The following is an 8,677-nucleotide window of genomic DNA, read 5'->3' on the forward strand; positions in this document are numbered from 1 at the left end:
GATTGAACTAACTTGGGGATCCCTTTAAGTCATGCTGATATCATTCCCAGGTTCTGGATGTGATTTGCTACGAACAAATTCAATACTGGTAAAACTGAAATGGAAGTCGTAAAGTCTTTCAAAGGGTAGGGCCCTCATTTCCATAAATATATTGTGTTTCTGCTAAAATAACCTTTTGTTAAAATGTCTGCTGATGCAGCAGGCAAGAGAATATCCCAAAGCAAAATCTGGACACCCAGTGATCATTTTTCTCGCACGTAACCAGCCCCTGTACGCTATCACTTTTCGTACAATGCAGCATGTCACGATCATTGATGCAGATAAACGTGGACATTTGCAATCCATTATACAGCAAACCTGATTGTTGGAGTTGTTTGTCACCTTTGCAGAAATCTGTGTTTCACTGTTTGGTTTTCAATTGCTACAAGTGCATTTTGGTTTGACTGTCTCTTTCTCCAGTGTAGGAAATGTATTTAACTTAGGCAGCATTTGTTGTGGTTTTAACAGAATAGATCACAGGAAATTACTGAAAAATGACTTCAAAAATTCTGTTTTTAAGACTCTGCTATTTTGTCTGTGGATTGTCCAGTTGTTCCATTTTGATTGTGACACTTTCTCTGAGTGTTTCAATGTTGGGTTCTTCTGCACATTGGAAGGGGGCTGGGTGGGAGCTGGAATTTTAAGCAACATTCAAAATAGTCGTTTGAAGCTGAATTGCCTCAGACCCTGTGTGAAAAGAAAACATGTCAGGGTAACCAACTGTCAAAGAAACTGGTTTGACAGAATCTGCAAGATGACAATCCACATACATCTCCACCTGCTCACAGCCATGGGAAACTGTCTTCTGTGAGCTAAATGCAGAGGGGACTTACATGGGCACCTGTACCCATGATGCAGTTGAAGGCTGGTACAGCCAGTATTGGAAACTGGCCTCTGTACCAGTGAGGCATGTTGTACAGGACACTGGGCTTCTTTTAGTCTTGTCCATATTTGATGTTTCCTTTCATTTTCCTTTTGCCTGTTGTTTCTCCATCCTCTCCTCTTTCAGCCTTGAATTAAGGTATGAATTGGTGCAAATGCCTTTTGAACATTTCTAACAGCTTTCAGGACTTTTATGACCAACCTTTAAATGTGCTGGTCCTGTGGCTAGATCCCTAATGGTGCTTTCATATGATAATATTTAGAACTTTCTTTCTCAAAGGATCATCACAATGACGTTGCCTCACCTAATGCTTCATCGACTCGGTCTATTCCAATGATTATTGTTGGCACATTTATCATTTTCGTTGTGATTACAGTTTACTGCTACAAGCCAATCAGGTAAGAAAATCTGCTCTCAAGCCGTTACTTTCCTCTGCTGCAAATCCATTCTGGTTTACATTTCCACATTGAAAGAAATAACAATTCTGCTGAACGACCAATCATTTGTCGGCTACATGTACATATGCTCATACAAACTGTTTGGATTAATTGACTACTTACCACGTTTTAACTTTCTTTTAGTGCATGCTTTGACTATTTAAATTTTTTCACAGAATAAGCAGCATAAGAAATACCAAACCCGAAGCAATAAACAACTCTTAACAAACCATGGATGAGAAGGAGAAAGGAAAATATTGAACCAACTCTTGCTGTCTCGATTTGCCAACAACTTAAGAATTTCATTGTGAACGTTCCAATATGATTATCCGTCGTGCAAACCTTGCAACACCAGCCTATAATTCTTCACATCCTTTGCTGTTAACCGATAGCAAACTGCAGGCTGGATGCAAGTAATTAAATGCTATGGATTCACAGCAAGTAGAGGAGAAAATCCATTAGGATTTTGACACCTAAACACTGAAAAAATCTGAAACATTAATCTTTAGGTTTATTTCCCAAATTGTTCATTTACTCTTGAAAGCTAATGTCATGCATTTTTCTTCCGAGTCTTAGATTTTCTCAGGAGCTGGTGCTGAATTTTACTCCCCTCCTGGAACAGACTTGAATCTGTTCATCCTTGCCCACTATTACTACCTATTTTGAATTTTCGCGATGATGTGACAAATGAAATGTTGCCAATGTTAAAGCTTTTTTAGTTTGAAATTGTGGCCACAATAAAAGGTTGTAGTTTCAAGTTTCATTCTGGAAACTTGAGCACCTGGTCGAGGCTGGCACCTTAGTGAGGAGCTGATAAAGTGCTGTAGTGGCAGAGGTACTGTCTTTCAGATGAAGCATTAAGTCAAGGGCCTATCCTCCCTCTCAGATGGATGTAAAAAGTCCCACGGGTCTCTCCTGAAACAGAGCTGAGGAAGATCCCACTAGTTTCCCGATCTGTATTTATCCGCGGAGAATGGATAACTGGTAAGAATCTGATGTTGCTGAATTTCCACTCCGTTGCTGGAACTGCAAACAGGTGGGAATTCTGCCTGTCAATGTTTCAGGTTGTTTCCAGCATCACAAACCACGGGAGATGGAGCATTTTAATAACAGAAGCAAGCGGCTTTTTTCATTCTAACCAACACATTTAGAGATATCAACCTGGTATTACACACCTCTGCAGGTGTGACTTCAACCTGGGCCTCTCGCTCCTGGGGTAGTGACACTACCACTGTGCCACAAGAGGGCCCCTTAAGCCATTCCCCCCCCAACAAACTCCACCTCTGAGCCAAGCAATAATCAAATGATATGTGGTTCAGTCAAAGTGAAAAACTCAAGGCCAGGAGGGCAAGCTGAAAAATAAAAATCTTCCAAAGTGAAACGAGAGCCCGCACTGAGTGGATTTATACTTTTGTACTTGGGTATCTGTAAGACCCATTCCTGAATCTACTCCTGCCTTGACAAAAGGGAGGGTCTGTTAACATGAAGAGCGCTGCACTTGTGAGAATTGCCAGCGAGCCTCTGACATGGTTACAAACCTGCCACAGTGTACAGGATATGGCCCGAAGGTGTTATCCTCTTCCCTCACTGACAGGATTTCAGATTAAACTTAACTCTGGATAAACAATCATTCTAAATTCCTCTCTCTTGCAGGTTAACCCAATTTGTTCCCACCCAATTGTTGTCTTTATTGGCAGAAATTTGTAGCTTAATGCCATTATGAATAAAGGTTTGTCAGTATTTCAAGCTCATGGAAATGTCAAGTTAATGAAGGTGGTAGGCTCTGAAATATGCTCACAGTTGTTTGCTTCCTTTGAAAATTTATATTTTCTTTCTTCAACAGCAGGATGATATGGCCTTCAGGAAAACCTGCAGGAGTTTCCTGGTTCTAAGTAATTTGAATAGAATGATCCTGGCTTTCCCCTCTCCAGTCCCATTACTTTCTGTGGCCGGAATACTTTATAAACAGCTAAAGAATTTCCAAAGTTTCTGCTCATAAAGAGACACGAACATAACCTTGCAACGAGATGTGATATGTGTGTATTACTGCATCATGAATGCACTGAGCAAACCTATAGAATATCTTCTTCCTGTTACATGTTTGCCTCTGAAGCCAGTCTTCCTTTGTTAAATTGTTTATCACTGTCAATGGATTCTAATCTCGCTTTAATCACTGCTCAGCCTGGAGTGTGGGTGAAGAAAGAGGAGAAACTGAATCATTCCTCCATCTTAATGATGCACTGCACCCACATTGTTGGAAAAATGGTGAGAAGTAGTTCTCAATATTGATCCAGGAAGGCAGACTTCTTCCTGTTCACTGTCTCAGTGTTCTGCTTTCAGGATGAATGTCTCTACAGGTCAAACAGTATTGTTGAAACCCAAAAAGCAAAACTGGTGTGATTCTGAAATTGATAGCTGACAGGCCTCATGGCTCTCCATAATGAGATCAGGATAATGGAAAACATGTCATTCATGGTGCAAACCACTGAAAAACAAAGCTATCCCTTTCTGTCAAACCTTGCTGAGGTGTTTTACAAAGCGAGTAATAAAGCACATGGCTGGAAGGCAGGAATGTAAAGTTGCGGTGCTCTATCCTTCTTGTTCTCTATCTTTATTTAAGTTGAATGTGAAGATTTTGTTTTGCTGTGCTTACTTGGATATAGTATACCAATATCTGAATAGGGAAACAACTGAATTAGCAAGATTGATGTCAGCAGCAGACCACATACAAGACCAAGATGGAAATGGGAGAAATTTCATATTCAAAAGACTTTTGGCGTTCTGTCATGTGCCATACAGGATGGAATTGACGATGTTTCACCATTCAAGTATGCTGTGATATGCTAGTGTTTCCAGCATTTCTGTTTTTATTGGAGATTGTTGGGTGCTGATCTTGGTGCATTAACATTCCTGCAGCTTCATTGTTTGACTTGTAGAAATCTGCCGATTCCCCGAGAGTACACTACACTGGCCTGTAACTGCGACTATAAGGGTTAATGCAGCCACTGTCTCTTCAATACATTTGAATTATTACAATTGTTATAAGGTCAAGATTTAAGTGTTTGCTTAGCTCTTTGCAGTGAGTCAACTAGTATAGTGTGTTTTACCAGCAGTCTGTAAACTAGTTTTAGTGAGTTTTAGTAATTTCAGAGTTTTATTTCAACAGGTTTTGATGGTATACACTATAATATGTCAAATATCCGTGAGAAGCTTTTCTATGTAGTAAAAATAATTTTGTCTTGAAAAAAGGATATCCAAGAAGAATTGTCATAACTTATGAAATCATTAGCAAGATTGTTTAAAGTTTATTGGAGAAATTATGTTTTATTTTCATATTTTAATCATCAGAAGACATATACTTTGGAATTAAGTGTGAGATTTGCTGGATATTTAGACTGTGTGAAATAATCTGAATTCCTGATGTAACACAAAAATATACAAATTATTCCTGATTATCGCATGCTTGGTGAGAATTTGCTTGGACAATATCCAAGGTACTACTGTGTTCAATGCTTCAATTGCCAATAATAAAGTAAAATAGCTGTTTTCATATTGATATATTTGAATGTTTTAAAAAAACTCTTGAAAGTGATGATGACCAAGCTGGTGCTAAACCAGCTTAAGGAACCACTAATGAGGAGAGGTCAGCCAATTGGCCCATTGATCCCTCTCCATCATTCAACACAATCATGGCTGACCCGTTTGTGGCCTTAACTCCACTTTCCTACCTGTAGCCTTTGACATCGTTTTTTTGATCCAAAAGCAATCGAACTCAGCCTTGAATATAGTCAATGACCCGGCCTCTACTGCTGTCCGGGCAGGCAAATTCCAAAGGCTAAGGACTATCTGAGAGGGCAAGTTCTCCTTCACCTCCATCTTAAGTGGGACACCCCTTTCATTAGTGTTCCCCCTTGTTGTGGATTGTCCCCCAGGGGAAAACAATCCTCTTAGTCCCCCTCAGAACCGCATCAATTTCAGTAACATCCCTCTCATTCTTCTAAATTCCAATGGGTATGTGGCCAATCTGTTCAAGGTTTCCTGATAATAGGATCTCTTCATCCCAGGAATCAGGCTGGTGAACATTCTTTGAATTGAATCCAATGCTATTCTATCAGTCCTTAAGTAAGGAGATCAAAACTCTATGTAATTCTCGGTGTTGTCTCATCAACGCTCATCAATAGTCTCCAGCAAGACACCCATGTTTTTACACTTCTTCAACTTTCAAATTAAGGTAAACATCCCATTTCCCTTCTTGATGACTCCCAATACCTTCATGCTCATATTTTGTAATAAATGTTTTAGGAAACCCTGATCTCTCTGTGCTGAAGTGTTCTGCAGTCTCTCCCAGTTGGTACCGTTCCTACTCAAGTGACATTTTCCCACATTCATCTCCAGTTGCTTTTACTTTGTACATTGATTCATCAATATCCATTTGCAGACACCTTGGATCTGCCTCAACTTGTTCCCTGATCTGCCTTTGCAGTGTCAGCAAATTTTGCGATAAGACAGTCGATCCCTTTATCAAAGTAATGAATACAGACCACAAATATTTGAGGGCCCGACATTAATCACTGCAGCAGTTCACTAGTTACAGTGTGCCAAACTGAAATGATCTGTTTATCCCAAACTCTCTGTTCTCTGTTAGCCAATTGTGTATGCATGCTAATGTATTACCTTATCACCTTGAGCATTTAATATGTGCAGTAGACTTTTCTGGGGCAATTTACTGAAGGCTTTTGGGAAATCCAAATATACTACACCTCCTCGTTCCCCTTTATCCACCTGCTTGTTACATGATCAAAGAAATCTTACAACCTTGTCAAAGATTTCCCACTAACAAAGTCATGATTTGACTCTGCCTGATTACGTTGTGATCTTCTAAATGCCTTTTGACTATTTTCTTCATTCCCAACCTTAATTCTCAGTCTTCACCCTCTCATGCTCACTTTAGCTGCTATGTTTTCATTTGTAGAAGCTTTTATTATGTTTTCATATTTCTTACTAATTGACTTGCAATACCCCTACTTTCTCCCTCGAAGATGTTTCATCATTTTTTTCCTGATTTCTAAAGGTTTTCTGATCTGCGCTGCTTTTCAGATTAAACATATGACAGAACTTATTTCTTCTTGGTATGACCTGACCAAGGGCGAGAATGATGGACAAAATGGAGAGGAATCAGGATTCCAGCATAAATGGCTCATTGTGTGATTTTTCGCTTTAGCCTTAAATCGTTCAAGATCTTGCTATTGAGTGGTGACGAACTTATTTTCAAGTATTTGCATCTTATTAATACTCCAACTCAGCTCATTTATATGACACTTCCAATTCTACTCTCCTTCACTGAGGAAACGAGACAGCATAAATTTCCGACATGTTAACCTGAAGACTGCATCTTGCTGATTGCTTGTCCCATCCATCCCCCAACTCTGCCTTCAACATAATATCCCTTCATGCTCCATGTCCATCATCCTCCTTGACCCTTCATCTACAGACAGTGAAGGGACTAGTCCAAATCCAATCCAGGATGTGCAAAATGGTGAGTCAAGCGCTTGGTCACACCAGAGTCCGGAGGTCCATTTCCTTGCAGTCTACAGAATGGACCACTACCAATCCCAAAGGTCAAGGGCAGCCAGTCCAGAGGTTACAGGGAGATCAGTCAGGGTGTAATGGAGACATCGGTTGGGGCTGTGCTAAGCTCAGTCACAGCTTTCACTCCAAGTCAGACCTAAGGGGTAAGCCACGGTCAGTTCTCAGGTTTTGCTCAATAACAATTGGGGGCTTCTCGGGGACAGCTCATGGCGACCTGGGGAAAGCAAGCAACTCATGCTTCGGGGTAGGTTTCATTGCATAGGGTCACTGGGGGAAATGATGATGGTCCAGGGGGAAGTTCAACAGAAGAAGCATGTATTCAGAGGGGGACTGGCTCCCACAGCCTTCCTGTGCTGTAAACTTCTACAACTTAGTGTGTGCAACTGCTATTTAGTTGAACCAGTTTTCTTCAACATATCACAAACAGTGATACCATGGGTTCATCCTAACTTATTTTGCATCCTTAAAAAAAAATTTACAATAAAAAGGGCAATTGAGAGATTCCACCCCTCCACCACCCCAGTTTCAGAGAAGAACACAGGACAGGAGTCGGCCCTTTCGCCCCATACTTGCTCTGCATCATGCAAGACCATCAAGGACATTAGAATTTGCAAATTCATTGCCCATGGGACTGAAGTGGGCACGTTAGCTGTAACATGAAGGTGGGGCTCAAAGAAATAAGTGTGATATTCTAAGGTCATAGGGGACCCATGGGCAGCAATACAACAGGGAACATGAAGGATGGGGGTAAAATATTCTCTCACAGAAGCAGCCTGCAAGTCACTCACAAGAACGTGATATTGGAACTTTATCCATGCAAGCTCATACGTCAATTGCACAACAGAAGCAAATATGGCTGAGACCACATGGAAAGCAGGTGGAGCAGATATTCCTTTCCTGTGGTGGGCGGAGTTGTTAACCATCAATCAGCGTTGGTGTTAATGGGAGAGGAGCAGCCAATTTGAATAAACTGAGCAATGATTTTGTAAAAAGTGTGCTGGAAACAGGTTCTTGAAGGCAAATCAGTATCAGTTCACTACACTTCATTGAAGTGGGACATTCAGGGGATTTAGAGTGAACTTGTTACCACAAAGAAAATAGGAGACGATGGCCAAATCTAGAGCCCTGGCCCCCGAGATGTTACAGAGCTTACAAAGGAGTAAGTAAGGTCAAAATGACAGCTTCTGTCTGATACCAAGAGGTCTTGTGGCACAGTGGCTGTGTCCCTTCCTCAGTGCTGGAATGATCGGTGTTCAAGTTCCACCTGCTACAAAGGTGTGTCCCATCATGCCTAATCAATATCTGACTGAAATAAATAATGATGTCTGACATTGAGAACTCATACTGTACAAAATTGGGATGTGTAGAAGGTGGAAAGGAGAAATCAAAAAGGACATTTGGAAAGCAAAGTGAGCGCATGAGAGAATATTGGCAAGTGAAATCAAGGTGAATGGAGAGATGTTTTATTAATATACTAAATGGATAATGGAGGAAAGAGTAAGGTCTATAAAAGATGAGGAAAGTAACCCATACACAAGGGTGACAGATATTGATCTGGTTCTTCATATATTGTCTTTGTCTTAACAAACAAGCAAGTGATGCAGACATTGTAGATGAGGAGGATTATGAAATGTCGGATGTGATAAATGTAGAGAGAGAAGTATTAATGGAATGGACTGGTCGGCTGGTCACAAAAGTTACAAATGGAATTTAACCTGGACAAGTGTGA

The 8,677-nt window shown here is 40.6% G+C and overlaps 1 long non-coding RNA gene across 1 annotated transcript; it reads left to right on the forward strand.

Annotated features, from left to right (window-relative positions):
• The first annotated feature begins 83 nt into the window (after positions 1 to 83).
• On the forward strand, positions 84 to 4,905 carry LOC125481976. The gene is made up of 2 exons (XR_007261509.1): positions 84 to 1,320; positions 1,536 to 4,905. It is a non-coding gene; the product is annotated as an uncharacterized LOC125481976 (long non-coding RNA).
• The last annotated feature ends 3,772 nt before the right edge of the window (positions 4,906 to 8,677 follow it).

Source organism: Rhincodon typus, unplaced genomic scaffold (assembly GCF_021869965.1).
Source record: "Rhincodon typus isolate 14 unplaced genomic scaffold, sRhiTyp1.1 hic_rhity00004701, whole genome shotgun sequence".
Taxonomy (NCBI): domain Eukaryota; kingdom Metazoa; phylum Chordata; class Chondrichthyes; order Orectolobiformes; family Rhincodontidae; genus Rhincodon; species Rhincodon typus.